The following is a 13,530-nucleotide window of genomic DNA, read 5'->3' as shown; positions in this document are numbered from 1 at the left end:
TTAATAATTTTAGAAAATAGCATATGACAAGATATAAAGTATGGAAAAATACATTTGTAATAAAATATTTGAAGTGTTGAAATGATACATTTATAGGAGATGCTATCGTGTATTCATTTATATACATTTCTGAATATCTCAAGTGAGGTCTGGCTGCAGAGAAAAAGCAGCAACAAATCCAACTTCTCAGCTTTTTAAACTCTTTAACCTACATAGTGTTAATACCTTAATCACTATATTTATATTCAGGCTTTAAAACAGAAGTTCTAAGAGGAAAAAGCACAAACCACTCCATGACTTGTTCGTACTTACAAAGCACAGGCCCAGAAATAAAATTTTATAAATGTATTTACCCCTCCACAGTAGAGAAAATAGCGGGGTCTGGGGAATATATATTTTTAGATCTGCCTTTGGACATCTGGCCTATTGTCAAGAACCCATAGATACTCCCTGGGGATAAAATTTCAGGGTAATGCCCAGCTTCAGCAGCATTGAAGGAGCTGATCTGCCAATCCCATTATAATATCCTTAGCTCTCTAGCTTGGTACAAGGAGTATACACTCGACTTTTTCTTCAACACTGAAGTTTGAAGCACTGAATATTGACCACATCCTTGGGAAGATTATCAACAAGGACAGAGAACTGACACAGATGATAAGTACGGAAATACCATGTTTATTTATATCTTTGAACCTCTTTAAAATGTCTAAGAAATTGCCGCTCTACACATTTAACCAGGGCTATAATTTTCTGATAAAAGACTGTTGATGTCTCTATGATATTGCAAATTTCTCGTTGATTTATTTGGGGGAGATGATTAAAGTTTTTCTTAGTAGGAGCTCAAAGAAAAGCATTAACAAAGAATAGGACTTCTAGGTTTTATGTAAAATATAAATAGTAATAGTAACATTAACTGAAAGCTTATTATAATAACAATAGAGCAGTCTGAGCCATTTAAACACCTCCAAAATTCCGTAATGGAATAAGTACCATTTTACCCACACTTTAGATATAATGAAAATAGGCCTTATAAAGTTTCTAATAGCTACGTATCTAATAAAACAAGAATGTAGGATTCAAACTCAGGAAATATGAATTGACAACTAGCACTTTTAAATAATGGCAAATAATTGAAGACAACAAAATAACACCAAATAATGTTAGTAACCTGAGAAAAGTAATTATTTTTCCAAATTATAATAATCCTATAATTCTTTCCTTCTATTCTGTGTGCAAATTATGCATTTTTATCTGACAAGGCTCATGTCATGTAGTTGAGTAACTTTTCTTTGTTTACCTAACTTGTTTCAAATATATTCAGGAGAAAAGATTTTATTCTGTTCCCAGAGGAAAATGCAGATGAGCCTCATGACTTTTCAGGTTACTTTTATGTAATGAAGACTCATATTTTCCTTCAGTCGTTAAATGTTCTTACTTTGGTCATTGGAATGCCCACTCCCATGCAAATGTTAACCTGTTCCTCTTGGGTCATCTGTGGTCAAGGACAGGGATGTGGTCAGCCTTCTCTTTCCACCCAATCTCTTCTGTCAGCTTGCCAAGTGCGGTTTCTGACCACATTGGGGTTGGTCTGCGGAAACAGAGTTAGGAGACGCACAAAAATTACTTTTAGCCAGCATTATTTCCACATCCCCTTGAAATCTATGAGCCCAGAAGTGTTTAAATCTCTCTCTTTTGAGGGTGCTTTAATGGCTTTTGAGGAACTCTCCACTGGTGGAGATCGCTTACCTGCATTTCCTTTGACATGAGTGATGCATTCGGCTCTGGCCAGTGACTCCCCATCGAATTCTGTTTTCTTTCCCTGGCCCAGTTTATATAAACTTTTCCTACAAGTGTTTACAATTCTTTCAAGTTTCTGTCTTTCCATTTGGCTAATATAAAATGCTAAGGAAATACCCTTTGATATTGCCTAAATGAAATATATATAATATGGGGGGAGGGGGGTACACTTATTCTTTGTCTGCTTATATGGCTGCTAGCAGTTGATCTCTTGTTTTCTCAGTGTCTTCAGTTGGAGTCATATATCTGTCCTCTGTGGTCCTTCAACTTGCCTTTCTGAGTCACCCAATTAATGCTGTTCTCATTTGGCTGGAAATGAAATGAAGACACCCCCAAACCCTCCTACTTGATGAAGGTATGAGATATTTAGAATGCTGGTCACTATCTCCAATGAAATCTTACTTAAAACTCCTCTGCCAGTGTCACAACTTTATCCTATTTATGGTCCCCATGTGCCTTTGACTTTCAAAAGTCATGTTTCTAGTCCTTGTCTATTTACTTTACTTGAAAGTAAAATATTTGCAATGTAGGCCCTTGTCAGTGTAGAATGTATTCATACCTCAGTCAACCCAAGATAGAAAGAACCCTAATTAGACATTCTGCATCACAAAGGAGTCAATCAATAAAACTAAAATACAACCTTTGGAATGGGAGAAGGTATTTCTAAATGGCATATCTGATAAAGGGTCAGTATCTGAAATCTATAAAGAACTTATTAAACTCAATACTCCAAGAATGAATAATACAGTTAAAAATTAGACATGAATAAACATTTTTTTTCCAAAGAGGACATGCAGAGAGCCAACTAACACTTGAAAAGATGCTCAACATCACTGATCATTGTGGAAATAGAAATCAAAACTACAGTGAGATATCTCCTCACATCTAACAGGATGGCTAAACTCAACCACACAAGAAACAACAGATTTTGGTGAGGATATGTAGAAAGAGGAACCCTTTTGCACTATTGGTGGGAATGCAAACTGGTGCACCCACTCTGGAAAAAAGTATACAGATTCCTCAAAAAGTTAAAAATAGAACTACCCAATGATCCAGCAATCACATTACTAGGTATTTATTTAAAGAATACAAAAAAAATACTAATTCAAAGGGATGCATGTACCCCAGTATTTTTAGCAGCATTGTCTGCAATAGCCAAATTATAGAAACAGCCCAAGTGTCCATTGCCTGTTGAATGCATGAAGAAGAGATGCTATACACATACAATGGAATATTACTCAGCAATAAAAATGAATGAAGTCTTGCCATTTGCAATGACATGGATGAAGCTAGTGTTATGCTAAGTGAAATAAGTCAAAGACAAATACCATTTGATTTCACACATAAGTGGAATTTAAGAAATAAAACAAAGGGGCAAAAGGAAAAGTGAGAGAGAGAGGCAAATCAAGAAACAGACTATTAACTATGGAGAACAAACTGAAGGTTATGAGAAGGATGGTGTGTGGGGAGATGGGTGAAATAAGTGGTGGGGATTAAGGAGGGCACTTGCTGTGATGAGCACGAGGTGTTGTATGGAAGAGTTGAATCACTAAATTATACACCTGAAACTAATAATATACTATATGTTAACTGGAATTTAAATAAAAACTAAAAAAAAAATACAAAAGAAGGAAGTGGGTTAATACAAAAAACAGAAGAAAAAAAGCTTTAAAATAAAATAGAAAGGGAAGGGAAGGGAAGGGAAGAGAGGAAGGAGGGAAGAAAGCAAACAAGAAAAAAGCAAGAAAGAACACATTTTTATATGAGAAGTCATCTTCACATGAAAGGACAGAGATCTAATCATTTTATAGAGACGAGAAGGAAAAATAAATTAAGGTTCACTAAGTGTAACTTATTTATGGATGGAATAAGAACTATGCGAAGAAAGTCGTATGATGGGATACATTGGAAAAAAATCTGTATGGAACAATTAAGAAAAGGCTGCATATGTGACACCATTTAGAATGCAATGAGGAACCACAGAATTTTAAAGGTAGTGAGTTACATCCTTGTTATATTATTTAAAATATCTGAGAGTGTAATGTAAGATGATATAAGAAGAGGAAAGATGGAATCAGGGAAAAACACAAAGCAGGAAGCATGGTATTCTAATTGAAAATTGATGAGGAACTGAAATTCAACAGCTGTAGATGATTGTGAGAGAAAAGAAATCTTGAGATATATTAAGAAAGCTGATTTTATAGTTTCTTTGAAAAAATTGGGTGTGTTTGTGTAAGATGGAAAAAAATGTAATAGAGGCTCCTGGGTGGCTCAGTCGGTTAAGCATCTGACTCTTGATCTTGACCCAGGTCATGATCCCATGGTTTGTAAATTTCAGCCCCGTATTGGGCTCCTCACTAGCAGTGGGGAGTCTGCTTGGGATTCTCACTCTCCCTCCCTCTCTCTCTTTCCCTCTCCTATTCTCTCTTTCTCTCAAAATAAATAAATATATATTAAAAATTAAGTAATAATTTAGCTATATGTATACACTCATGAAGGGAAAGCCACTTTTTCTTTCTGAGAATAGCATGAATTTCATATTGTAACAAAAGTATTTTAAATTATTCTTATGAATTCTTCCAATGATACAGTAGCAAATGCTGTGGATTCCCCTCACCCCCAACCCCCATCTTTTCAGCACTTATAGTGGCTGTATGCTCCTTATCAGTCTTCTCTGCCTGAGGGCTGTGTCTCCAGGGAGCTTCATCCGCCACAGTGCGGAAACAGGTAGACTGTTTCCAACAGGTAGACTGTTGGGAGAGTGAGAGGTTAATGTCACTCAGGTCCAAGCAAGATGACTGTAACGCTTCTTCTCTGAAACATCTCAGCAGAATTGAGATTTATTCACCAACAGCAATAACTCCCTCAACACACCCTTTATTAGCTTTTCCCAGTCTTGTCTTATCTAAGTCCTCACTTTTGCTTTCTGGCATCATCAACCAATATACTTGCCTGCACCAAGGCCTTTAATGAGGGCTCATTTGGAAGATATTCCAAATGAAGACCAGTATCAATTGCCATTGATCCTGCTATAATTATAAGATTCTTTGATAGGTATGGAAATAAGGTAAGACATAGAAATTATTACTACATAATCCATGATTAAAATATAGTCGCAGGACTCGAGAACAATTATGTGCTTTAGACTTGGACATCAGTTTATCCAGTAGAGTGCCATCATGTATTACGCTTACATTTAAGATTATTTTTCACCTTTTCTGGAATTGCCCCTTGCGCTTGCCTTTCAAATATGAATTATAATCACATTTTCCACAATGTCCCTTTTTTGAAATACTAGGGTAAATATTATGAAACAAATGAAGTCATTTATTAATTTGGTGATTGAGAAATTATAAAACACAGCTATCTGGAATATTCCTTATCTAGGCACTTTAGTAATATAGACATTATCTTCATAATATTTTATTGCATCTATATTTTGCTTAATCTACTCTTAGTATGGTTCATAAATTTATTTATCTCCAATAAAGCTTTATAGGAAGGCTGATAATTGTACTTTAAATTGGCATAAAATATACAGTCACAGTGTAACCAAGAAAATATCAATTTGAGTTTTAATGGTGATTGATAAAATTATAATATGATATTTACATTTGTGAAAGTTATCAAAAGTTTTCAAACAAGGAAACTTTTATAATCAGTTCAAGGTTTAAAATTTAAGTTTCAACAATTGTTATCAAGAGCCACCAGGAACCAGGATGGCAGAGAAAACTGTTTTCCTAAGTGTCTCTCCATATGCCCAAGTATATGCTAGCCTTGACTGCGAAATAGACCGTGCAGCTCATCTTAAACTTTGCTTGCCTGCATAGTAATATTCCCTTGTTGTTCCAAAATTTATTTTCATTGGCTTTCAGAAGTTTTGTTTTGCTTTTTTTTCTTTATTTTTTTGAATAAGGATTCCGTTTTATGTCTTCTCATCTAATTACTGGTATGAGTAATTGTTGAAACAAGTGATTCTTGCTTCCATAACAAAATAAATGAGCCAGTTTGCTGGGCTAATATAAAATCAATTATTATTTATATCAACTTTGTTATCATGCAACTGCTTTGCTGGCTAAATGATTTACAAACCTGTCAATGAAAGAGAACAATTCAGTACATCAACTATCAAGATTAAATTTATCAAATCCTTTTACTTTAGTGACCAATTTTAGAAATTTTCTCATTAAAACAATCTCCGTTCTCCTTAATTACATGGCCTCAGAATGTTGGAGTTTTTAAAGCTATATTTGCATAAATCTAACCATGGTTGCCTATCAAATATTTTCCAAAAGCTTCTCAATAATATTTCCTTTTATTTCCTTTTCTGTGGGGATGCTACAGAGGCATTATGCATCCAATAGGAAATAATTTGTCAGCCAAACCACATTCCAACCTAATTATGCCCACCTGGTACATAGGAACTCTACCCATGTGCTAAGAGCGTTGAAATGAATACGCTGTCTTTTTTAATGCAATAAACAGTGGTGTGGAAATGTGATTTTTTGCTTGCTGCTAAGTTTTATTAAATGCAAAAGAAAAAAATAACAAGGGTTTCAAGAATCATAAAAAAGATTAAAGCACAAAATATGGCAAATCTTTCATAAAATCCACTAAGCATTCTAAATTTAGAAAGGTACATCTTTGGTATATGGAAAGAGACAAACTGCTAAATTGTCTTAAAAGTAAGTTTCCAAGTTTCTAGCATGATATATGATGACCTATTGGAGAAAAATATTTATTTTTTGAAAAGGCTGCTTGCTCAAATGTTATTCAGTTGATGAATTGTAAGTCCTATAGTTTTCATCAGCATGCTGGATGTCAATTCTACTTTTTGCCTGGGATGTTATTTCACCTGAAAGCTGTTCAGTGGCACACAGACATCTGTGTTGTCCTGCCGATTAAGAGTCCAAGTGATCTGGCAGGCATTCAAAATGATTAGCAATAGAAAACCTCATTTGGAAAAGAGAAACATTCATAAGGACCTGAGTTCAGTGATTTTCCTTTGTGTCTAGACTGCAGGAAGAAAAAAAAATTCATTTTTAAACTTAAAAGAACACATTTTGAGAGAAAATATTGATAGTTTTGATGTATTTGTTAATAGCAACTCTATTTGCTGTAGAGTTAATAGCAACTCTACATTTGCCTTCTCCCTTTACTGTTAGCATCTGAAGAGCTTTGCAATATGACAAGTATATTGCTTTACAATTTCTCCCTTACTATCACTCATATATTTTACATGTTTCAATTAATTTAATTTGTTATTTACTCAACATTGGTAAATGTTTTGTAAAGCTCATCTTGAAGATTCTTAGCATTTTAACATTGTTCGAGTTTTCTAGTTACAGAATTGTCCCCATACTCTGTCAGCCATGTCCATTTACATTCTGATTATAGCCTGCATTTCTGACCTAAAACGTCTTCTCAGATTTCACTATGTGATATTCATTGATTCAATCATTATCTGTTATTTTATGATTTCTTCCGGTGCATATTTTCTGAGTGTGTAATTTCTGTAATGGTTTCCTGGCAGACTATATTGCCCCAAAATATTCAGTATCACTTTCCTTGAGATGATAATACATACCAATCGTTCCTCTCAGACATCATGAGATGATTTTCCGGGGCTAGTGAAATGTGACATTTGTCGCTTCTGAACAGAAACCTGAAGAGCCAGTTCATGGTTGATATATTTTCCTTCTATTCTGCTTTTGTGATAGGAAAATGCTTTAAAGAGAACTGCTACATCAACCAAGGTCCTGAAAAAGCACAAAGAAGAATAAACCCTTAGTCAAAACACTATGAACATGTAGAGTGGGTGAGAATAAACCTTCATTGTAAACCACTGAAATGTAGCATTGTTTTCTAGTGCAGCATAATGTAGCCTATCTTGCCTGAAACAGGACTTACTTTTTTAAGAGTTAAAAGATGCTGGGATCAGGGAGGATCTTCACTGCAGGCAAGGTGTTGTAACAGAAAAAAATAAACAACAACAACAACAACAACAACAAAAACTTGTACCCAAATCCTACTTCCACTTTTTGAAACTCATTTGGTCTTGTGCAAATCACTTTATTCGTGAGCTTCAGATTTTGTATATGAATGCAATTTCTAGTGAAACAAACATGTCAGTGGGTCTGGGGGAAAGAATGATGTCACTCCCAGGCCCAATTTTATTCATTTTAATAAGCAATTACCTAACTATTTTGGCTGGTAGAAACTTCATACATGAGAAGTCTGTCAGTTGTGTGCTAATTCAGAGAAAATATGGTAGAAAGACTTTTTCTTATTATTCATATGCCCTACTCTTTATAGTTCATAAAAGGAATGTCATATACTGCAAGAGCCTGGTTATTATTTGTACAATGTTATAATTGTGACATCACATGATTTATTGGCTTTTCACAACAGAATCTGAGGACAAGGGATAAAAAGGCTAATTGAATTCAGTTATGGTGACAACTTCCACTGACATGAATCAACACTAAGTGAAATAGCAATAAATTAAAAATGCAAAAATGCAAAATAGAATTCTCATAACAAAACTTTCTCCTTGAAAACAAAGGAGAAGTATACTGATTTATCAAACCATAGAAATAATCTAGCTATCTTTTTGAGAATGGGTATATATATATATATATATATATATATATATATATATATGCATGCTTTCAGTTCAAAGTATTCTTCTTCCAGGATTAGTTTTATTTGGTCTTTTTCTTATAGTATTTGATATGCAAAGTATATGAAAATAATGTCAACAGTATTCAGGTAAGAAAAAGAAAGAAAGGAAAACAGTGTGGTAATTTGGAGAGTTAAGCACCAGTTTAATAGATTTCTGTTATTTGGTTCCAACAATTGTTTCTTGTAGGAATGAAAGAATATAGATTCGGGTCACTAAATATTCCCAAAGTTTTCAGAGGTAATCAGATATCTGTATATTTACACATAAAATCTTCTTTTTAATGTTGTCATGAATCTAAACCTACATAAGATTTATCTCAGCAATGTATAGATCAAACAAGATAATAAATATATCTTCAAGTGGACAATTTGTAATAATTAGTCTATAGATTTATAATTATCAGATATTTATAAATATAAGTTAACTATAATTATCATCACTATAAAGATTTAAATTATCCGTTAATGGAATTATATGGAAGCATTAAGGGCAACATAATAATTTTCTTCAGATGGGGCTTCATTTCGGCGAAGAAAACCATTACCAATATCCAAGATAGAAATATTACATCACTTTCCATTGCAGAGCAAGTCCATTATTTTGTCCCATTCTGGGATGCAGACATCTTAGTCCAGACTGTTATAATGTCTTCTCAGGGCTAATTTTTTTTTTATTGCTTCCATTCTTATTCCTCCCAAATGTTTCTCACAACAGTCAGAAAGATATTTATAAAATATAAAAAACCATTATGCTACCTCCTTCTTCAAACCCTCTACTGATTTTGCATTACAAGTAGAATCAATAGTAAAATATTTCCTTTTGCGAGAGAAACCCCTTTTATTTACTGATCCTGCTTCACCCTCTGAAGCTACCATGTATCCTTCTTCGATTCTCTAGTTTCTTTCCACTCATTGAAAGCATCAAATTTTCTTGCTAGGAACCTTGCCAAACTTTTTTAAATCGGGGATTATTTCCTAAGCTTAAAATTATTTCAAAGCTTAAAATGAATAATCACTGTTCATTATTTATATCCCAGTTATTCAAAAAATCACTGTATCAGAATAAGCACTTTCACATTACTAGTCTGCAGTTTTCATACTTTGTCTTTATTTGTTCTTATTTTGCTTTTTAAATGATTTGTTTTTCTGTTCATAAGAATTGAAGTTCATGACACCAAGGAATTTTTCTGACATTCATAATTTTACCCAAGATAGAAAAGTGTGTGTGTGTGTTAAGCACGGAATAAAAATATGCTTTTACTTAATATGTCCTTCCATATTGATGATGGAATTAGATATATAATATCCAGCAGTCTGAATTTCTTCACCCATTAATTGAAACTACCTGTTGAAAAATGTAAATATCTACCTTACAATCTTTCTTCTTCACCTTGTCCTTATATAATATGTAAAAATTATCTGATTTAACAAGGTTATTTTTATCTACTCATGCCTGATATTATGGAGAACCTGTGTGTTACCAAGAAAGCAAAGATGTAAAGATCCATCTGGAAGTATTATAATATTTGTTATTGGGTATCATCTCTCTCACTATTTCAGAATAGTTATAATTTTACTCTACACTCCTGACAACTAGATTATAATGATTTGAGACATTTAAGAAAATAATAATATTTGTGACTTACCCTGGAGTGTCTGGTAAAATTAGCTGAAATTTAAGGATTTGGCCTCTGTCAGTACTTTATGACAGCTTACTCATGTTATTCTAGCCAGAATAGGAGAACATGGGAACAAATGGCCTATTTGAAGAAAAGGTGGAGCACCTTCTAACACAGAGAAGGGAGGCAATGTCGATTCTTTCAATACTTTCAATTTAAGAACATTAGAGGGAAAGAACATAGTGTTTCAGAATATTTCAGTAAAATAAGAAATTTTTTTTTTAACGTTTTTATTTATTTTTGAGACAGAGAGAGACAGAGCATGAACAGGGGAGGGGCAGAGAGAGAGGGAGACACAGAATCTGAAACAGGCTCCAGGCTCTGAGCTGTCAGCACAGAGCCCGACGCGGGGCTCAAACTCACGGCCCGTGAGATCATGACCTGAGCTGAAGTCGGACGCTCAACCGACCAAGCCACCCAGGCGCCCCAAGAAATTTTTAACATTAATAAGTATTCTTTTTTTAAAATAAGGTGTTCTTTGAACTAGGGACTTCTCACTTTCTTTTGTTGATAACACTGGACATCATCCATCTTTATTTCCTTTATGATTTTCAAAGAACTACACCTAAAATAAGTTCAAATTTCTTTCAGATAGAGTTTCTCATTACTCCGCTTTCATTTGATATGTTGGATTTATATATTTTCCATATTGGCAAAGAGGTGGTGCTTTTGGCAATATAATAGAATTGATTTTGCCTTAGTTCAGTCTTAGCCTTTACATGTCAGTGGTGCATCTTATTTTATTTTATTTTATAATTTTTTTTAATATGTATTCATTTTTGAGAGAGAGAGAGAGTACAAGCAGGGGAGGGGAAGAGAGAGAGGGAGACACAGAAACTGAAGCAGGCTCCAGGCTCTGAGCTGTCAGCACAAGGCCAGATGCAGGGCTTCAATTCATGAACTATGAGGTCATGACCTGAGACGAAGTCAGACGCTTAACCAACTGAGCCACTCAGGCACCCCAGTAGTGTATCTCATGTTAATGTTTTTTAATTAATAAGGAGGCATATGTTCTTGCTTTTTTAATAATTAATAATCTAAAGATTTGCCTGTGTTAGGAAGTTGGAAAATGTTATAAATTTTATTTTTATATGAAAATCTCCAATGTTTCACAGAAGAAGGAAAAAAGAAGTTGTTAATGAAAAGAAACAGCTAAGCAACAGCACACACTACACAATGCATAAAATACAATGGTCAATAATATTCACCAAATACCTAAAGGAATACTAAAGTGATAGAAATTGTTTATTAGTACCTATACAAACTTCTAAATCCATGAAAACATTAGACATCATGGTTATGTGTTTTTTTTTATTGTAACATAATGAAACACCTTTTATACAAAGATGTAAGTCGAAAAACACATGGAACACACACAAAAAAGATTCTAAATCTATTCTGAGTAGAATGAAAGTAGAAATGAAAGAAAATAGAATACAAAACAAATGAACTGACTGTATTTGTTCTTTTCTCAATCATAAGAGAGCCTGGATTTTAAACAATCCAGAATAAATGATTCATTCACTAGTTCTTTGAAAAAATGTGTAACAACTTTTTGCTATATGTGATAGAGACAGAGCACCCCTTTCTTGATTACCAGTAGCTAACACACTAGAAAGCTAAGGTTTAAACATTAGTCATTAAAAGTCAAAATAGTACAAGCCATACAAATGTCTCTAAAAAAGTAATATAAGAATTTGGAGTTGGGAGACATATTTTCAGCTGAGGTAATCAGAAAACTATTAAAAGAAAGTATCTTTAAGGTGACTTTTTAAGTAAACCAATCAAGAACAAAAAACAATAAAAGAATGGTATTCCAGATAAATTCAACTATAGTTGTACAAAATTGTAAAACTCATTCAAGGGAATATCAACCCTTTAGTTAGTTAGAGTTTGGGTCAATGTCTGTGAATGCAGGAAAATAAATATATGCTGAATAAATTGACTAAGGGAATTACTCTGGAAAGATACATTGAGGCCAGTCTAAGGCTATTTAATAATGGGCCTATCAATTTGCCCTTTATTTTACTGAGAAGTATTTTAAGTGTTTTGAATAAAGAGGTCTCAATCAGACAAGCAATTTGTAAAACTCTGACTATAGATTACAAAATAATTTCAAGGAAAATGTTGTAAGTAATCAGGAGTCTAAGAGAAAGAGAGTCTATGTATTAAAAAGTACATCAAGGTTGTAAGAGGCAGAGATGTATAGCAATTTTGTTTTTCTTCTTTCCATTTAAATACAAGTAGATTCTTTTTTTTAAATTTTTTTTAATGTTAATTTTATTTATTTATTTTTTAAATTTACATCCAAATTAGTTAGCCTATAGCACAACAATGATTTCAGGAGTAGATTCCTTAGTGTCCCTTTACCCATTTAGCTTATCCCCCCTCCCACTATTCCAGTAACACTCAGTTTGTTCTCCATATTTATGAGTCTTTTCTGTTTTGTCCCCCTCCCTCTTTTTATATTATTTTTGTTTCCCTTCCCTTATGTTCATCTGTTCATCTCTTAAAGTCCTCATATGAGTGAAGCTATATGATTTTTGTCTTTCTCTGACTGACTAATTTCACTTAGCATAATACCCTCCAGTTCCATCCACATCATTGCAAATGGCAAGATTTCATTCTTTTTGATTGCCGAGTAATACTCCATTCTGTATATATACCACATCTTCTTTATCCATTCATCCATTGATGGACATTTGGGCTCTTTCCATACTTTGGGTATTGTCGATAGTGTTGCTATAAACACTGGGGTGCATTTGTCCCTTCGAAACAGCATACGTGTATCCAATGGATAAATGCTTAGTAGTGCAATTTCTGGGTCGTAGGGTAGTTCTATTTTTAGTTTTTTGAGGAACCTCCTTATCTTTTCCAGAGTGGCTGCACCAGCTTGCATTGCCACCAACATTCAAAAGAGATCCTCTTTCTCTGCATCGTCGCCAACTTCTGTTTTTGCCTGAGTTGTTAATGTTAGCCATTCTGACAGGTATAAGGTGGTATCTCATTGTGGTTTTGATTTGTATTTCCCTGATGATGAGTGATGTTGAGCATTGTTTCATGTGTCAGTTGGCCATCTAGATGTCTTCTTTGGAGAAGTGTCTATTCATGTCTTTGGCTCATTTCTTCACTGGATTATTTGTTTTTTGGGTATTGAGTTTGATAAGTTCTTTGTAGATTTTGGATACTAATCCTTTATCTGATATTTCATTTGCAAATATCTTCTCCCATTCTGTAGGTTGCCTTTTAGTTTTGCTGATTGTTTCCTTCTCTGTGCAGAAGCTTTTTATCTTGATGAGGTCCCAGTAGTTCATTTTTGCTTTTGTTTCCCTTGCCTCCAGAGACATGTTGAGTAAGAAGTTGCTGTGGC

At 33.9% G+C, this 13,530-nt stretch overlaps 1 long non-coding RNA gene across 1 annotated transcript in view; it reads right to left on the bottom strand.

Moving 5' to 3' along the window:
* Positions 1-1,439: 1,439 nt before the first annotated feature.
* The window catches only part of LOC132693265 (uncharacterized), a 37,495-nt gene continuing 25,404 nt past the window's right edge, over positions 1,440-13,530 (bottom strand). Inside the window, exons 4-5 of the long non-coding RNA XR_013554888.1 lie at positions 7,385-7,556; positions 1,440-1,588 (exon numbers count right to left, since the gene is read on the bottom strand). This is a non-coding gene — a long non-coding RNA (uncharacterized LOC132693265). The remainder of the gene's footprint in view (positions 1,589-7,384; positions 7,557-13,530) is intronic.

This window comes from Panthera onca, chromosome B1, assembly GCF_046562875.1.
Source record: "Panthera onca isolate mPanOnc1 chromosome B1, mPanOnc1 haplotype 2, whole genome shotgun sequence".
NCBI lineage: Eukaryota > Metazoa > Chordata > Mammalia > Carnivora > Felidae > Panthera > Panthera onca.
This window is presented reverse-complemented; position numbering and strand designations above follow the sequence as displayed.